This window comes from Dreissena polymorpha, chromosome 5, assembly GCF_020536995.1.
Source record: "Dreissena polymorpha isolate Duluth1 chromosome 5, UMN_Dpol_1.0, whole genome shotgun sequence".
Taxonomy (NCBI): Eukaryota; Metazoa; Mollusca; class Bivalvia; order Myida; family Dreissenidae; genus Dreissena; species Dreissena polymorpha.
The window spans coordinates 85,738,999-85,759,162 of NC_068359.1; the positions used below are offsets into that span (position 1 = coordinate 85,738,999).

Sequence of the window (20,164 nt, forward strand, 5' to 3'; positions counted from 1 at the left end):
CCAAACAGTTACCAAAAATTAACGGGATAAATAATGTATAATAAGCTCCCCGTTTGTCGTATTTTGTGATAACCATACCTTGCATAAGACAGAGGTTAATGCCGCCACGCCAGGTCAACAAATACGCACAATATCTATGAGTTAGCCGTCGATAGTCGCATAATTTGGTATAAATTATAATAATAATAATGTTTAATAAACACGCACAATATCTATGAGTAAGCGGTCGATAATCGCATAATTTGGTATAAATAATAATAATGTTCAAAGTCAAATATCTCTAAAAGCAACAGATGTAAGGTGTTTTCTGATTGGCATACACTCAAGGGTCGGTGAAAATTGTGCGTCGAAGTACATTTCTCGTTCTACCTAGTAGGTCTTGTAGACTTTCAACGTCATGGTACGTCATATAGACACTAAGTACTTGTTCTACCCAGGAAACAGTTTGTTTCATCAAATGTCTCAATTCAACTTGACAGCTTGCTAAAGCAGTTGCATTTAGCATACAGTACACTGATTTAACATAATCAAAATCATGTGATGTGTCAAATCAATTTTAATTGACAAATTTGACAGGATTTTATTTTAATCCATTAAGTTTTAGACTGTCAAATAACACACACTACGTATTGAAAGCCATGCCTGGAGCTTTCGTCTGTATACCGCTGACTTCATCAGAAGAATGATTTCTACTGTTGGGAAACGTTAACAACGCTAATTGTCTTCTTATTTATTAGCAATGTATAATTATGTGCAACAGCATAACAACACACTTGTTTCGCAATTTAAATATTTAATAAATACAGGTATCTTGCAGGTTTCTCATATTCTTTTACAATCTTTTATTGAATAGTTTAAATTTTGTCGCCACTAAAAAACTAGCCATTTTGTAGCAATTCTCAAATCACAGTCTAAACTGCATACGGTCATTTAGCTCTATAGTTACAATTTGAATGAAATGTATTAGAATGCATCATGTTATATCATCCATATTTTTTTATTAAAACTTTCAAATAACACATAACACAGTACATATATAAAAAGGTATGTGGTATTGTGTGGGGATACAAAACACTTCACATCATTTATTTGCACATAAAATAATAGTTACAAAATACGTAATGCTAAAACACTGTCATCAACCTACAGTACAAGAATATTTACGTATATGAAATAACAAAGTGGTGATATTTTATTACCTTTTACAAAATTAACAATGCTGGTTTTGTACTAGCCATAAAACATTTATCATGGATTAACAAGTAACAACCAATTAATCAATTACACAATTGAAAGGAAAACATATTAATTGCATTATGCATTTACTAAACAAGCTTTTTGCTACTATTTGGAAGTACACTATCTTAATACTAAAAATGATCACAACAGGTTCTTAGTGCTTTATCATACTTGTGGTAAGTTTTGTATTACTAGTTTGACATTTATATGCAGACACTTGTCGATATACAGACTAAATTTGCATGGGAACTTTCATATTTTTCCAGCATAATTGCCTTCAAATTATTAATTTAACAACCCTTTGACATTGTTTGCACATCTGATCTTATTATACCATAGCTGATTTTTGTTTATAGACAGATAAAGACTTTTCAAAGTTCTATAAAAGTTCACACATGTTCCATCCAAGTAAACCAACAGAACCAATAAAGATCACCACAGATAATAACTGTGTGTATAGCTTGGAAATTTTGATAGTTCCGGAATCCCTCCTTTGTTGATTTTTGTAAACCAAAACTGTCAGTTTTGCTGGATATAATGGCTTGTGTGATGCCCAGATCTTGCCTTGGCAGAACAGCTTCTAAATACGGAAAACCAACACATATCTTAAAATTTAATCAATAATGCAGACAATTTATAAATGTTTTTTTGTTGATTTCGAATCTGAAAGATTTTTTACGTAATATTGTGATACGAAAATCCAACGGTATCGGATTTTGTGGTTTTAGGCCTAAACTTATTATAGTGATATGTAACCTTTCGGGATGTTGGTAAAGTGCGAGCAGACGAGGTGTAAATACGTTTAAAATTAAAGCTAAAAGACTAAAAAGTTAGATCGGAATATCTTTACATTTTGTGAATAAATGTGATTCTGATGGATAACAACGACAACTTACCAGAATATTGCTCATGATCACACGTAAAACTTCTTTCTGAGAGCGAATGGAAAATGCGCCACGAATTCTGACAAATAAACAGTAGGGTGTTGTTGATGAAATACCGCGAGAATACTGGAAGAATAGAGATGCCAACTATAATGCTTAAAACAAATACTTTTTTAACAAGAGTTTGTGATTTGTCAGGATAATAATAACAATACGATATTGAAAAGATCAAACCAAATAAATTCGACAGTAATCTGAGATTCGGCAATATATTTAAGACGGGTTATGTTCACGAAAATTGTGTTTGGTAAAGACTGTCAATATATGTAATGAACCAGTCTTCGGCTTATACCCACTGAAGATAAGTAATCAGGGGAGATAATTGAGTAATGACTTAATTCTGGAACGGTTGCGAAGAAAAACAAATAATGAGAGAATATTTAGTGCGATTCGCTACACAATTATGATGTCATTGAAATAATTTTTCTTCAAACATTGATACTTGTCTTGTTTTGAACAAATCTGCCATGACGGGTAGTTAATTGGGATAGCCCAACACACAACCAGTTAAGGATGACTGTGATGCAGGTGAAAGTTTCACCCATATGGATATTTAGCCAATGGACATTTGACCAGGGACACTTATTTTAATTCGAAGTAAATGTTTTCTTAGCAGTGTTAATTGTCATGTCAACACATCACATGTTATGTTAAATGATTACATGACAACATTGGATGTGTAGCAACTTAAACCAACATCCATTTTATTATATTTCTGAATGTGTAGGATATTTTAGCTCCACTGGCCAGAGGCCAGCGGGGCTTATGTCATGGTCCTGTGTCTGTCGTGCGTGCGTCCGTGCGTTAACTTTTTCTTGTAACATCTTCTTCTCCTCAACTACTGGTCCAATTCTGATGAAATTTCTCAGGAATGTTCCTGGGGTGAACCTCTATCAAATTTGTTCACATTATGACCCTGGGGTCAAATTTGACCCTGCCCCGGGGGGTCAAAAAATGAAAATTTGCTTATATAAGGCCTAGTTTGTGAAAACTTAAAAAAAAATTCTCGTCCATAACCATTGGGCCTAGGGCTACCAAATGTGGTATGTAGTGATATCTTATAGTCCTCTACCAAGTTTCTTGAAATGTTGCCCCTGGGGTCAAATTTGACCCTGTCCTGGGGGGGTCAGAAAATTGAAAATTTGCTTAAATAAGGCCTATTTTGTGAAAACTTTAAAAATCTGCTCATCCATAACCATTGGGCCTAGGGCTACCAAATGTGGTATGTAGTGATATCTTATAGTCCTTTACCAAGTTTTTTCAAATTATGCCCCTGGGGTCAAATTTGACCCTACCCGGGGGGTAAAAAAATTGAAAATTTCCTTATAAAAGGCCTATTTTGTGCAAACTTTAAAAACCTTCTTGTCCATAACCGTATAGCATAGGGCTTCCAAATTTGGTATGTAATGACTTCTAATAGTTCTCTACCAAGTTTGTTCAAATGAAGCCTCTCAGATCAAATTTCACCGTTCCCCAGGGGTCACAAAATTGATTGAACATATGCTTATATTGGGCCTATTTTGTTCAAACTTAAAAAATCTTCCTGTCCATTACCATTGGGCTTATTTCTACCAAATTCGGTATTTAGTGACGTCTAATAGTTCTCTACTAAGTTTGTTCAAATTATGCCCCTGGGGACAAATTTGACCCTGCCCTGGCGGTCACGAAAATGAACATATGCTTAAATAAGGCCTATTTTGTGCAAACTTTAAAAATCTTCTTGTTCAAAATTATAGAGCCTAGGGCTACTTAATTTTATGTGTAGTGATATATAATAGGCCTCTACCAAACTTGTTCAAATTATTCCCCTGGGCTCAAATTTGACCCTGCCCTGAGGGTCACAAAACTGAAACTGAACATATGACGTTTACCAGGGGAGATTACTGCGGCCGTGTGGCTGTGACCAACAACAACAACAACAACATCTTGTAAACATGATATAAAACCCTGTCATTTAGTGCCATTTTAGATCAGATGGTGACTGCTTACAAAGGAATTGAAGTAAGAAAAAGTGTTATGATTGTTTTTCTTATAAACTGAAAAAAGTTGGATTTTATTTAAATATGTCGAAAGTGAACATATATCCGGCTAAAAATATTTTGGATGACATGTTAATTTCATGTCTTTTTTGTAGTGTTTAAACCAGTTTAATTATATCTTATTGATTTTAAAAACACAACTTCCATGAACATAATTATTTCAAGAAAAGTCAATATATGATACTGCATGGTAAACTCGAACTTTGTATCCAAGAGAAGGTGTTTGAATTAATGAAGTGCAATGTTCTTAACTATCGTTTATGTTGCTTTTTAATAACTAATGATTCATTGTTCCATTTGTGAATCGTGACTCATGAATTGTGGATATGATTGTCAATTGCTCAACGATCCATATATATTTCTGACCATTTTATAATTTTCTTAAAATAAGTTATGAATTGATCTTAGAAGTCAAATGTATTACTTAATTAAATACATTTATAAATATAAAGAAATAATCTTTAGATTATCATAATATTCTCAGGCCTGTTGGTCTTAGGGATGTGTGGGTTGTTAATTATATTTAGAGATGATTCTTTACAAAGAAAGATGCTACTATTGTATTTGTTATAAATGTGTGAAAGGCTCTAAGAAGGAACGAGAGATTATTAACCCTTTACCAAACACTAACAGGATTTTACGGGTTTGTAGCTGACAATTTTATGAATAATTGTGATAAAAGGAGAAATTGCTCAAGATGAGCAATTTCGCCTTTTATCACAATTATTTCTACCCTACCTGATCATTTCCTTCATATTCAATTACAATTTTATTGTCGTCTGCAACCTCTTTCAAATTGAGAAAGTCCAAAATGTGTCGTTTGGTTAAGGGTTAAGGCATTTTGATTCCTATGGGTCTTGTGAATCTGTTTCAAATCAAATGCGTAGATTTGATCTTCAGCATCTAAAATATGTGAAATAGAAAGAACGACAATATCTTTTGGAGAGATAAATGTACCTACGTTATAAGCAATGGACCTGTGCAAAAATTCCCGGGCTTTTTAGTCTGTTTAGTTAACACGGTAGTAACTTTTTCCATATATAAAAAGCTCAACCTTCCAACTTTTAAGAGCCCAGTAGGACGAGGGATAGAAAGAGAAAGTCACATGCCTAAGTACATTTCAACCCATGCGCATTGCACGTTTTTTTCGCGTAAAAAAAACAGTGGAGCGATACAGGGCCATCATTGCCCTCTTGTTTAATGTAAGGGTATGAAGTAGATACACATCTAAAGTATCTTTATTTTATTTTTTCAAAGAACATAGTTATGTAACTGTGGTGATGTATAATATTAATTGCAAGAGTTAATAAAATTCCAGGTGTATAAGTCTTGAGCTTGATGCAGAATAAGATACAGTATCCCAGTTTCTGTTAACACTGTGATATTTTTGAAAAAAAGTTTTTTTAATAAGTTATAACAATAAACCATTCAATAACATTTAAAGGCAGCAAAGTTATCTGTTTTAAAATAATTGTTCTTTTTAAAGAAAAGTATTTTACCAAATGTCATCAAACTTCTCATTTGCCCAAACTTAACAAATAAGATATTGTTCCATACCCCACCCGCTTTTGGCATGTTTCGTATTTACCTACTTTAAAATCGAAATAAAGCATAAACATGAACGACAATTAAATCAAAGATACTAAGCTAATAACAAATTACAAAAAAATCATACCATATAAGTTATATCTGCAAATTATTGGGAAATTATAATTGCATCTGCACAGAACTGTATGCAGACGCACTGCAGTAGCTGATCGAGTACCCCTCCCCCCCCCCCCGACCTCACTAAATCCACTCAGAGTTGTCTCCCTTAAAATAATGTCGAAAAGGTCAATTGTTTTGTATTATACGCTTAAATGTTTTATTGTTGTATGTCTTGGCCATAATTAAACTCAATTACATTGTGAATGGCCAAAAGCAAATATGCTGATTCGCCAATAAATTATAGTGATTAAATATTTAACAAGAATTGCAGACTTCGCGAAGCTCAGAAAATCTTCCAAACAGTCGGTCTGACAGGATCCATTTAACCGTCAGACCAAAGTATTTATATAAATTGTATTTTCCTAAATTTTTCCAGACAGTCATTCGAACAAGATCGTAAAATCTGTCAGCTTGCTCGGAAGAAATTTTTTCAAACATGTCCACTGGGGACAGACAGCTTTCGCGAAGTATGGAATTTATATATTTTTTTGATACTGTTTTTTCATCATGTGATACTTTAATGAATGCCATTATAAAAGTAATTTTTTACAGATGAAAACTGTCTCTTTCAATCAGAACTACTACCCCTCCCGGTATAAAAGCAACTAACTTATATTATATTTAAAGATTTGCAGACTTATAGACTGATACCATTATAAACCTTATCTATGCTAGTACTGGATATAAAATCGATTGCAAATAATTCGGAACTATAACGTGGCTGCTGAGCAGGAAATACCTGTTGATACACATATATTGTTAGAATTGTTCTTTGAAGAAATGAAGAAAAATGCCATACCTTTAAAGTTCTCGTCATGCTTTTTCGTTACGTTACGTCGGAACTCAGATATAGTCTTGTATTCTCGTGAACAAATAGGACACACATATATATCTTTCTTATCAACACTAACACTATGTTTATCAGTACAAACATAGTCTTTGTCAGTATAATCCCCTTTAAAAAGCTCATCAAGGTCTAAATCACTATCACTCCAAGCGAAAAAATCAGGGTCTCTGTAACGCGACATGATTGCACAAATGATACAGAATTTTAAAACTGTAAAATCCAAAATATGTATGTCCAACTTATAAGATACACAATCGAGAATAGCACAGTAACAGATGAAATAATTTATTAATCTTTGTTTAAACAGTTTTATACAGCATTTCACCGTGTTGATAACGTACTATTATAAACAAGTATATTAAAATCTAAAACATTCACAACAAAGACTTACCTTAATTGGACATCACAATGACATATTAAGAATAAATTCGCCGGCCGCGGCCACTGATCACACTTTTAAAATCAATTAACAACGCAAACTGATAATTGAAGTAAGGATCCCTTCTTTTAATTAATTCTCAAGAATAAAGAAAAAACACACAAAGCATCTTCTTCAGTTCGCTAATTGATCCGACGATTAACACGCGCGTGAAATGTTTGTTTTTTTTTTCTTTTCGCGAAATCCTAGCCCACGTTACTGAAAGCTTACTTTAATTACCAAAAGAAAAAAAAAACTGGATTACAAACAAAACTTCAATAACCTATAACTCATGAATAAGATCTAAATAAAAAGAAAATTAAACAATTGAAAAAATCAACACAATCAATATTCAAATAAGTCTAACTGAAACCGTTATTGGATCGAAAGATAATAGCATTTATTATACTGTAATGTTGTTTTAATCAGAGACCTAGATCTATGTGTCCACATATATCTATCCGTTTTGAAATAATACTATTCGATAAGGTTTTAACTGTTTGAGATACCAAATTATACAAGAAAATTTTTCAGCAAAAGCCTTTCAAATAAACTATTCAATAGCATTCTCGCCGCGATTTGGAAGTTCTTAGCGCTATTTCTTCAACGATCGCGGCAATACAATACATTCTTATTGTAGGTAAATAAAATCGAGATTTTATAAAAACATAATTACTCATGTTTCTATGAAACTTTATTTTATAAAAATCGGATCATTATTGACCAAGTTACAGCCGCCTTTCTATAGCGCCGTAACATTTTCGCATAACTTTGCTCGATAATCGTAGCCGTTGCTTATGATGCGTCGCTATCTTATCGCAATCGTGATACACCGGCTATCTCCGGACTACTCCGATTGATTCATGGAATAAATCGTCTGCTGATCCTAAGTGTTCTTATCAGTTTCTTGACCACGTGACCCCGCCGCGAGATAGCCCGATTAGGCGCGAAGTTTCCAATCTGTGTTATCTATAGGTCTTTGAAACAGCTGATCCGCAACTGACATGTACAAGAGGTGCAATGTCCATGCTTTTATTTCCATAAATCATTAATATATACTAAAATCATTAACAGGAATTTAAAAGATAATAATAAATGAACAAATTCATACCAAATGTACAAGCATTTACCAAGTAAATATGCTTCAAAATCGTGTTTCAATTGTGGACGCGTGTTGTAGATAAACGGCGCGACGGTAAAATGACACGACAGTAATAGTTACCACAGCGTGGTTTTCAATGGAAACGCCGTCGAAATTAAGAAGCAAAACTTTGTAATTGCTTGAAATTGATCACATTTTCCAAACATCACAGTTATATTTATATGTCATAACCCCTTAGACAAATATTTTAATTAAATAATAGAGATGATCCGGAAATGCACGAGATCCGGAACTAACCGACCGACTTTATTTACAACGTGACTTCTCTACGTTACTGTCATCTGTATTTTATACAGTGACGTAACTTCGTTTCTTACTTTCTGCCATCGGTATGGGGAAGAATTAAATTATTTCGAAACACGTACACTGACTTGAATTTGTATAAACAGTCGTGTTCAACGTGATAACCCCAAACACTAGACACACTGTTTATACTTGCATGTGCAATAAAATAAGTGTACTTGCGTTGTCATGCATTTTCTTATTTCCCTTCCGAATTCGTAAACAAACACGTTCATTTGAGATAGAAACGTTTATTGACTTTAAAATCCGGTGAATAATCATTTTGAGTGTGTGTGCATGAGCATAGTTGCGTTCAACCAATATACGGTGTGGTGAATGCTCGGTGGAGGCGTGTCGTTTATATGTTGGCGCAAAATGCAACTAGTTCTTAAGCTTTCCCATCATACAGCGCTAAAAACCACATATGTTTCCTCAATACACGCGACGAACTGAACGTCAAATTATAGATTTATAAAGATAGTTAAATACATTATAACTGACTAAGAAAATACACTATGTCGCATAATTGGTGTATTTCATGTATATTCCTTGTTCGGTGTAACTGAATGCATAATATCTGTCTTCATGAAGAAATGCATAAATGGGCATCATATGTCATCGTCAAATTAGACGAGAAAAACAAACGTGGTCTCGCTTAATTATTGGCATATATATGCACAAGATATGTAAGTCACACATAAAGCCATCCCGTATCAGGTAATTCAACTCATGTTAAAGTCAATCATCCAGACATCCGTCACCCAATTTATTTGTCCATTATTGTATAAATTGGCCTCTGCGTTGTATGAAGAGGAGTCCTAAGTTTGACAATCGAGTAGAGTAGTCACGCTTTCTTGACGTGGTGGCCATGTCGGCCACCGCGATGTAAAATTGTATTTCATGAACATAAGCAAGCGTTGTGTTAGAGAATATTCAACAGAAATAAATCTCGATGAAAACAGAAATGAACTTTAGTTGTTACTGTGTATGATCAAGGAACAATGTGTAATTACGTGACACCGTACATTTAATGGTGCGCAGTGCCAGGATCAACCTGAAGTACCACTTCTTTCACGGGCCAACGGAGAAAAAACGCAGATGGAAAAAACGTTCAGTGTTTTCATAAATTATGGCAAACAGGGGTTTATTTCAAATTTTATCAAGTAAGAAATAAAAAGTAAAAGGCGTCATGACATCGAAATTAAAAAAAAATGTTTTAAAGAATTTTACGTAGTCAGATGTTAAAAATAATAATGATGATAATCAATTATGTACGAACAAATTTTGCAAATATCAAAATCATGCCAATTTTACATTTATCGGTACATTTTTATAAATAACGGTGAATTGAGAATAAAAAGAGATATGTGAGTTTTACATTCTTTTTATGAGTTATGGAAATCATTAAATTAAAGGCGTACACACAGAGAGTATTTAAAGAATTTTTATATATTTTAGTATTGTTAGAACATAGGATTATGTACAGACTTGTGTTGTTTTTTTTGCATACCAATACATTTTAAATTGTTGGAATGTTTGTAAATTTTCATTAAATTAAAATGTACGAGGAAAAATAAGAGTATTAAAAACAGTATTGTTGATTATTTTAATAAAGAAAATAAGGCGGGTTTTGTTTATTAGAATGATAAAGAAAATTAAAGAGGACGAATAAATAAAATTATTGGAAAATTTAAAAATAGTTTTCCGAATTGTAAAAGAAAGAAAATAGGAAATAAGAACAGTAAGGGTAATTGCGAATATGAATAGGGCAGACACTTAAAAAAAAAAAAATTATGTAAATATGTATATACGAATTTTTGTTATTGCAAATATATGTAGGATATCGGTAATATTGAAGGTCTTGAGTAATTTAAGTAAGAATTAGATGCGATCTGACGCGTATAGCGCAGTTAAAATATAACGATATGTACGCATTAAATTTCTAATATAATTGTTTAAGGGTTACAATTATAATTTATGAGCACGGCTGACTGATCAGCGTTCGGACATACCGAGCCCGAGGTTCTGATAACCTTAGCGTCCTCATGTGTTAGAGAATTTATCCCTGTGCCATCGAAGCAAATTACGCTATGGACAGAAGATGCAATGCCGCATTAGAATTATTTGAGTAGTTCGATTAGGAGCAAAGACCTGAATTTTGAAGTATACCGATACGTGTTCTTATATTATGAATGCATATATATAAAAGTATGCCTTGTCATATTTGCGCATCTTTACAAGTGCACAGGTCAAACATGTCAATAAATCTATGCCCAACGGCAAAACTTTAGTAGTAAAGATGAGGTTAATGAAATCATGATATGAACAGGTACGTCTATCATTATCCATTACTCTAGGGCAATAAAGTGGCGCGCGCCTGTTAACAATCTACTGGCTGCACGTACGTAAAATGACAAAATACCAAAAAGTCGAAAGAGTAATCATATGATGCCTAAGGCGGTACACAAGTCATATTAAGTAAATGGCTTGTCAGATTTCAAACTGTCATGTACTTATCCGAAGTATGTTTTGAGGAATTGACTAATATTTTTTCGTTGTAAAGAATTTATTTTTTTTGAATAAGATATCACAGTAAGTTGTCATGACGATATTTAACAATAACTAAGGGGATATTTATAAATGTTTGCCATGATTTTGAACAACTGATACTTGTATCACCACGACGCAGATAAAAATATCGAGATTTGAAGACAACGCCGAAGAAGAGCGACTTCGCGAGACAACGCCTTCCACAACGAATAGAAGAAACAAACAACACAATTAGAATGGAACATCACGGCGTTTACTCTCAAAGTGAATACCTGTTTCTATCGCTAAAAGAAGACCAACGCCAGAAGATTTCGAAGGACAACAAGTGACGCAACACTGGACACAATACTTGTGACGTTAAACACTATAGAGTAGATGCAGCCGTTCAACTGTTTGACGTGCGTAGATAACGCATTTGGAATGATACTTCCGAGGCCTAAGGCATCAAGTAGAACACTGCTATAGTTAATACCTCGTGAGCATTATGGCCAATAGAAGATCTTAATGTCCCAAGAGAAATGAAGACGCTGGAACCAAGAACAAAAGTACAATCAACAACAACAGAAACAACAATGCGATCACAAAGGTTTTAACAGACGTCACAATTGATAAGCAACGCGGTTCGCATCAACACCATATCAAGATCCAATATCAAGATGGTTTCAACAACAGAAACAACGACGTGATGACGGCTGGTTCAGCGACAAAAACAACAGAAACCACGATGACATATCCAGCCTCGATGTGAACCTTGATACGCAGATGAGTGCAACCGACCACGTGCGATTTGCCTACACAGCTTGGCGATAGATAGAGCTTCTTCACGACAGCAATGGTAGATAACATCACCCATGAATCAACATAGACAGAAAACAACAAACCAAGACATCTACTTGACAGCAACAGGTACATATTCAACCCGGGCAATACCTACTTCGAATGGACAGCACAGGAGGTCACTAGTCAAACAGCGCCTGTAGTGTTACGTGGACAATCGATCAACGTCATTTAACATTGATACATGATATTGTAAGACACTTGTCATTCAGGATTTGATCTTTCTAAAGATTTTAAATCATAAAATATAAAATCTTTCTTTAATGAAAATGAGGTGTGTCGCATAATTGGTGTATTTCATGTATATTCCTTGTTCGGTGTAACTGAATACATAATATCTGTCTTCATGAAGAAATGCATAAATGGGCATCATATGTCATCGTCAAATTAGACGAGAAAAATGCACCAACTTATTGCCCATGGCTGGGTTCACTAATTAGTTATGTCTATGGTAAGCACATGCAGCACTGTTAATTTGTGTATATTTTCATGTTAAATGACAGGTGAACTTTCATATATGCAGTTAAACAAACGTGGTCTCGCTTAATTATTGGCATATATATGCACAAGATATGTAAGTCACACATAAAGCCATCCCGTATCAGGTAATTCAACTCATGTTAAAGTCAATCATCCAGACAGCCGTCACCCAATTTATTTGTCCATTATTGTATAAATTGGCATCTGCGTTGTATGAAGAGGAGTCCTAAGTTTGACAATCGAGTAGAGTAGTCACGCTTTCTTGACGTGGTGGCCATGTCGGCCACCGCGATGTAAAATTGTATTTCATGAACATTAGCAAGCGTTGTGTTAGAGAATATTCAACAGAAATAAATCTCGATGAAAACAGAAATGAACTTTGTTTGTTACTGTGTGTTCTCCACGAACAATACGCAATTACGCTACAACTACACAATAATAAAAATTCAACACAGACTAAAAGTGCTGTTATGTTTCTCCTATTTTCCTTGTTTTTTTTTCTTTAGTTTTGTATTTATAATTTTCATAATTCAATTTCCAATTGACAAGTATTCTAGAATTAATGTTGCTTTTGTTTCAATTTTTATTTATTGCATAGGAACATTTTATTTCAGAGCATGAGAAACAAGGCTTTTAAAAAGGGACAAAAGAGTTTCACATGGAAGTACAAATGATAAATATATAGTGGATTGATTGTGTGCTTAACATGGCGTTTGAAATAATAGTACATGGTACACTTGTCAAGCTTGTTGTTTATTGAATGTCCTGTTCAAAGTTTAAATTACGTGTGTCGGTCTTCGTTTGTCAGTCTTTAGGTATACCTTTTAATCTGATATTATTATAAAGTTTAAGCTGGTATAACAACGAACTTAATGCAATAGCGTTCTATTTTAATAAATATAGCCTAATGATATTGCCAAATGGTCACCAAATACGCCTGCTTGAAGTTCTAGGTAACAAAATATTTCTTAAGCTTGTATTTATATAAATAAATGCAAAATAATTGCACAAAAAGTAAATTTACTGATGATAGGCTTAACATATTTGAGAGAAGGTAATTTTTACAATTTGCATGGACATTTCGCTAAGGATATTTTTGCATGAGCTGCTCAGATATTTATTATGTTATTTTTGTGCCAAAAATTAACAATCTTTCTTAACGGGTATTTCGGTCGTTTGCGTCAAAAAGGTGGTTTCTGGTCAATATCTTTAGTTTGAAATGACCAGTTTTTATTTGGATAAAGAAAGATCGCATGAATACCTAGCTTGACGTTGTTTTAGGGGCTAGTCAAGAGAACAGTTACTTAAAATTAAACAATGGTCTCCGCGCAAAGTAATACTGCTAAAAAGTATGAGCAATATACCAAACGCTTAGATGCATATATGACCGTTTTAAATGTTTGTATTAAAAGAAACGAATAACTATTCAATTTAGCCTGCGACAACGTTACTGACAAATTAATATCTATGGTGCAATTCAATGGTAGGGAAGTGCGGAGAAGGAAGTATAGATATCACTTCCCGTCTGTCTAGATGTGTTATGCTTTATTGTTTAATGATAAACATCTATGGTAGATTTCTTGGTTGTTTTCAAATAAATGGAGAAAAATAATGATAGCAAATTTGATCAAGTTTTTATTTAATTTCATCCTTGTGTACATATAGTATTGCAATTTGGAAACTGTCTTACCAGCCGGCGTGTTAAAATAGCTAAAAATACCCAGCTGCCTATGATGTCCGGTTGTATATATGGTTTTATGGTTTTATTTCAAAATACATTAGGCTTGTAGCCCATGAGTACAAATACATATAACACACAATGTAGTCAACAGTGGTCAATGACATACATGTACAGGCATATACATATATAATTTTTTAGCAATATAAATTTAGATTTAACAATAAAAATAATTTGCAATTTTAAAAACATGCATATTTAAAATAAACAGCTATTTTTTACAGGAATATATATATATATATATATATATATATATCAGTGTTAACCGTTACGAATTAATTTAAGGTAAGTATATACATATGCATATTGTAGAGTCGTATCTTATTCAAATATTATTGAATGTTCTAAGAAAGTGTATATATGAAGCGTTTATTGCTATGACTACCAATAGACAGTATTATATGGAGAGAAACTATTGATAATACTATTCTGTTCTCAATTTAGCTGCTTTAAAAATAAATGTTACAAGATTTTTAATTGTTTTTGTGTTGTCAATGTGTAAGAGTTTGATACATTTTAACATATTTTTGTGATTCCAATAATATCTATGCATATATTGTTTTCTAGGACTATTAAAATCTGGACATTCGAGTTAGAAATAGAACTCATCTTCGAGGACGTTGCAGTGTTTACATTTTTTGTTATCATACAGTGTCTTTTCAGGCTTGTGCCATCGACCTGCTTAGACTTCAAGTCTATGAGCAGATACTCTTAATCGCGTTAAATCGAATATACATTTTGAAATATTTTGAACATTGAGATAAGGCTGAAATCTAAAACTTCAGTAAATGCAATAATTTTAAACGTTTTTTGTAACTAGGTTATCAATCTTGAACGTATATATCAGATATGCGTTGTTTTACAATATATATACAACAATTAACGTCCCCCTACTCCCTGAATATACCATGCCTTACCCAAGAATTGTTTTTGGGATAAAGTTCAAGATCATGTTATAACATATTATAAACAATTTTAGTATATTTAACATCGTCAGATTGTATATTTTTAACTAACATTTTAAAACATAAACAATCCGTTTATTTATTTAGGGGTTTACGCCCAAGTTCCCCGTAAATAAAATTATTTTGTGTTTGAGATCGGACACCTAGCAACTGTTTACAATAACGTAGGTGTATTCATTCAATTTGGATGATATTGTTTAATCTCCAAACTGCACAGCCATAACTTATTTTTTTTTCAATAAGCTTATCAAATAATTCGAGACTATGGCTTACTGAGATATTTGTACATTTTATCAAATGATTTAAACTTAAAAAGTGCTTTTAGGGCCTGCCCTGAAAGCGCATCATATGTTGCTGAAAAAGATCCACCCGTTGTGAATACTATTTCAAGATATGTAAATTTATTCACAATTTCTAGCTTATTTCCTTGATATATAAACTTATTTTTTTTTTCGATTTTGTGCCCCTTTTTTAAAATCATTATCTTTGTTTAATTGATATTTGATATTGGAGTTTCCATCGTGCACAATACTCATATAACAAATATAATCCATTTTGTAAACCAGCTTTCGATTCTGCAAAGATAACAATGTCGTCAGCATACAACAATAAAAATAATGTTAACATGCCAATATCAACGCCTTCAGATTTGTTTAGAATAAAGTGTTTCTCGATATCGTTAAGATACATTGAAAAATAAAAAAGGCGATAATGATTCCACTTGCCTTACCCCTTAACAACTTGTAAACGATTCATTACTGATTTCGTTGTTATTTTTTATTTTTGATTTAACAACATTATATATTGATCTTATTATATTCAAAATTTTATATCTAATGCCTAGTTTTATTATTTTGTACCATATAATATCTCTCACAACAAAATCAAATGCCATTGTGAAATCAATTAATGCCGTATACAGTTTCTTATTTTGATTTAAAATATGAGAAATAATACCTTGGAAGACAAATATAGTATAAACTGTTCCCATCCTTTTCCGAAATCCGGCTTGGTCTTCTATGTAGACATTATATCCCCCCCCCAGACGCTCGATCGATTGTTAATAATTTTAATAAATAATTTTCTTATAGTGCTTAACAATGTAATTTTTCTGTAATTGGCCGTGTCGTCTAATTCGCCGTTCGCCGTTCTTATGTATAGGGACAATTAACTCTTCGCTCCATGCCTCTGGAAAATAACTTTAGTTGAACATTTTATTAAAAAGTACAAACAAAACAAATTTCGGAAACACTATGTTTTAAAAACTCATTTAATACATAATCCGGACCAGCCAACTTACCAGTTTTTAACAAATGCATGCTTTTTTAATTTCTTCACGTGTACTCTCACTATTTAACTCTTCAAACATGCCGTGTAATTCGTCATTCAAATTCTGCTTATTAAAATAAACTATGTCTTCGTCTGGTTGGTAGAAGTGTGAATTGGGATCATTTATTGATTAAAAATATCTTGCAAAGTCATCTGTATGCACTGTGCTTGATTTAATTGGCTTAACAGATCCTTTTAACATACATGTATTCCAATATCTATTTGCATCTGAATATCTATTTTGTTTTAGAATTTTTGTTTGTTCCGAATCATATTGATATTTATTCTTTTTAACAAGGCAGTTCTATAAACTACGTGCACTGGTCATGATAATTAAATTTTTGTCAGACATGCCATTCCTATGTATGTTAAATAGTTTATAGAACTCCGTTTTTGCTGATTTACACTCGTTACTGAACCATTTGTTATTTTGAACATGTTGAAATGTTTCATTGTTGATGGTTTTTATAGTTTTCTTATATAATGGTGAACACACTTAATCAACAATGGAACAGAAATGTTCTAAGCTTTGGTCTACGACAAAATGTAAGTGGTATTTATATCATTGCACACCGTGTTTAAAGACTGTAAAATACTTTAATTTTGTATTGACTTATATATAAAGATATAAAGATCGGTTTTAGTTTTATCCCAATTGTATATATATGTTGCAATAGCATATTTATTTTTGAACAAAGCAGTTGTATCAATATCATCAAAAGTATCCTAATTAGTGTAGGTAGTTATATAAAATTGTACTACACAGTGATCAGATATTAAATTAGGATCAAAGACCTCAAACTGATCAAAACATTTGAATAAACACGGTGCCTATACCACGTGACTTTTTAAGATCTGTGTGGGGAGTAAAATATCAACAAAAGCGCGACGAAGGTAAGATTTTTAAGGATAACTTTTTAAATATGTAACCATTTTTAATGGGATAAAGTGGAGAGCCCGCTAATTCATGAGAGTCTTCTATAGGTATCATGATTTTATAAAACAAATAAGTATTTTTTTCAGTAAAGTGCAACCGCGCGTTTGAACGGTTAGGAAAGGGTAGGATCAGTGTCGGGACATTATTTTTTTTTACACAAAAACATCACCTCTGGTGAAATTAAGAAATAAATTTTATGGGCGGAGCTTACACTATATCATTTTGCATCCATTTTCAGGTTTCTTTTATTTATTTACGAGACAAAATTCAAGAAAACTATTCTAACAGTAATATGATCTGTGTGGTATACGTTTTCAACGGATCTGTGTGGTATACTGTTTTAAGTTCTATTTAGTTGTTTAAGAAAATGCTTGTCAACAATGTATTTGAAACGGGATTTTTAAATGCGCTTGCATGTAAAACACATAATGGTTATACACGTCGCTTGCACCGCTTGTTAAACTAATACATAATTATGATTTACAGGCATGCTGTACAATCCCCATTATAATATTAAAATCTTACGCTGGAGCATCTTAAATCGATGACAAGTCCATGCTTACCTTAAATAAGTGTATACTTTATGTTATTGTATCAAATTCCATGTTTATTTTGGCGCCAAACACTACTGTCAGGTGAAGTAATGTATCGTATATTATTTTTGATATTATATTTGCTTTAAGGTATGGCTCAATGCTCCGAATGCGGAAAAATGTCGAAGACCAGAGCTGGATTATTGCGCCACATTAGGGGACACGCTAACTCTGGAAACTATAACTGCTGTGGGAAAGCATTTCAGGTAAGATTAAAAACCTTAAAAATAGTTACATTTTTATACAGTTATGCTAACAAACAGATGAACGGATTTTCTTGAAACAACACAAATATACAATATATCTCATCTCTCAGGTTATCATATATTTTGAAATAACTTAATAATCGTCAAATCGTTTGTAATTTAAAACGAACGAACGCGTGTCCTCAGATACTAACATTTTTGAAATAGCGTGTTTACGCATTGAATTGTCACGTGAATAAAATATGTTGTTTTTTTCTCAGGATGCCTACAATCTTAGAAGGCTTCAACGAACAAAGGACCCCAATGTCACGTGTGTGTACAGTGCGGCAGGAGCTTTGCGCACAAGTACCTACTCGTGGCTAGAGAGAAAAGTGCAAAAAAGAGGGATTGGTGAAATGTTACAAGTGTGTGTTGGCAGTTAGGAGTGAGAATGACCTCAGAGAGCACGTCAATACCCACATGCATGACAAGTGTTACAGTAGTGAGGAGTGTTTCAAAACGTACACACGCAAAACAAACTTTTCTCTATAGTGAGGACTTCACATTAATCCGTGAATACTGATTAAAAATCATAATAGTTTACAGTTTGTCTGTGTAACTTCATTATCGTTTTACGTTATTTTTTTCGTTGTTTTACTTTTACTTTACTTTCCAAAATGATTCTTAAGTTATCCGAATTTGATTAATTTTTAGGTTTCGTTTAGTTCGTTTGTGTGTATAAAATCATCTCAAATAATTGTGCAATAATTTGGATTTACGTTATTCATTAATATATTGCATCTGTGATTTGTATTATCGAATCTGTGATTCTTTTTTAATTATAACTTGATTAAAGTTTTGCGATGTTTTTTCGTTGGTTTCAATTTTAAATACCGCTGTCACGAGCTAGTTCGATAATCATAAGCAGCCAGGGTTTCTAATACTAGGGATTTTCACGATTGCTTTAAATAATTAACTGCCTGCTTATAATTACTCTAGGCCGTGGTAATTGACAGTATACAATGTATGCAATGTGGTTGTGTATACAATACAATACTCCTTAATTCGGAATACGTCTTGACATTCTTCAGAGCTGCATCCATCCACAACACAAGAGGAGAATCGTACATATATAATCATATAATATAATATTTATTCATTTACATTTTATATTCTCTTCAAAATAATTAACGCTAAAGATAAGCATACATTTGTTACACTGAATACGACATAATTTATGACATGACATTATCTACAACACATGGCGAATGATTGTCAATATCTATACTATGTAATAAACTAATGCAACAATTTGAATTCCATATATGAAATAAAACACACAAACACACACATATATATATGTTTCTAATATGACCAGTATTTTGTTTTTAATAAACATACCGTTTACCTTAAACTTTAAATAACAACAAAATGACAAGCCAATACGTCTGGAGGATTATGTTTTATCAGTTTGTATTCCAAATTTGATTTTAAAACATACGTATTACTCCGGAAAGAACATGCCTTTGCTTTTTGTCAACCTGTGTAATATTTGACACAATTTCTATTGCAGAATTTGTGTCAGAATTAAAATGTCCATTGTGTTCGTCTATCCGCATTCTTATTGTTGGCAACAGTTTGCTATCGTTTCGTCTCGCCCGCTCCCACGTTACTCCTAGTGTCCCCTTCTGTATAGCATTCCTGTCTCGTGAAACTGTTTCCTCTGTTTTTTGTTCCCTTAACCCTTGTCCGCTCACTAGTGCCAAATAGGTGATTACTGAAATGAATGAATTTTTAAATAATAATAATAGATCTACTACTACTACTATTACTACTACTACTAGTAGTAGTAATAGTTGTAGTAGTAGTAGTAGAAGTAGTAGTAGTAGTAGTAGTAGTAGTAGTAGTAGTA

The 20,164-nt window shown here is 32.9% G+C and overlaps 1 long non-coding RNA gene across 1 annotated transcript; it reads left to right on the forward strand.

Moving 5' to 3' along the window:
• Window positions 1–17,351: 17,351 nt before the first annotated feature.
• On the forward strand, window positions 17,352–18,739 carry LOC127881137 (uncharacterized). The gene is made up of 3 exons (XR_008049921.1): window positions 17,352–17,431; window positions 18,158–18,273; window positions 18,534–18,739. It is a non-coding gene; the product is annotated as an uncharacterized LOC127881137 (long non-coding RNA).
• The last annotated feature ends 1,425 nt before the right edge of the window (window positions 18,740–20,164 follow it).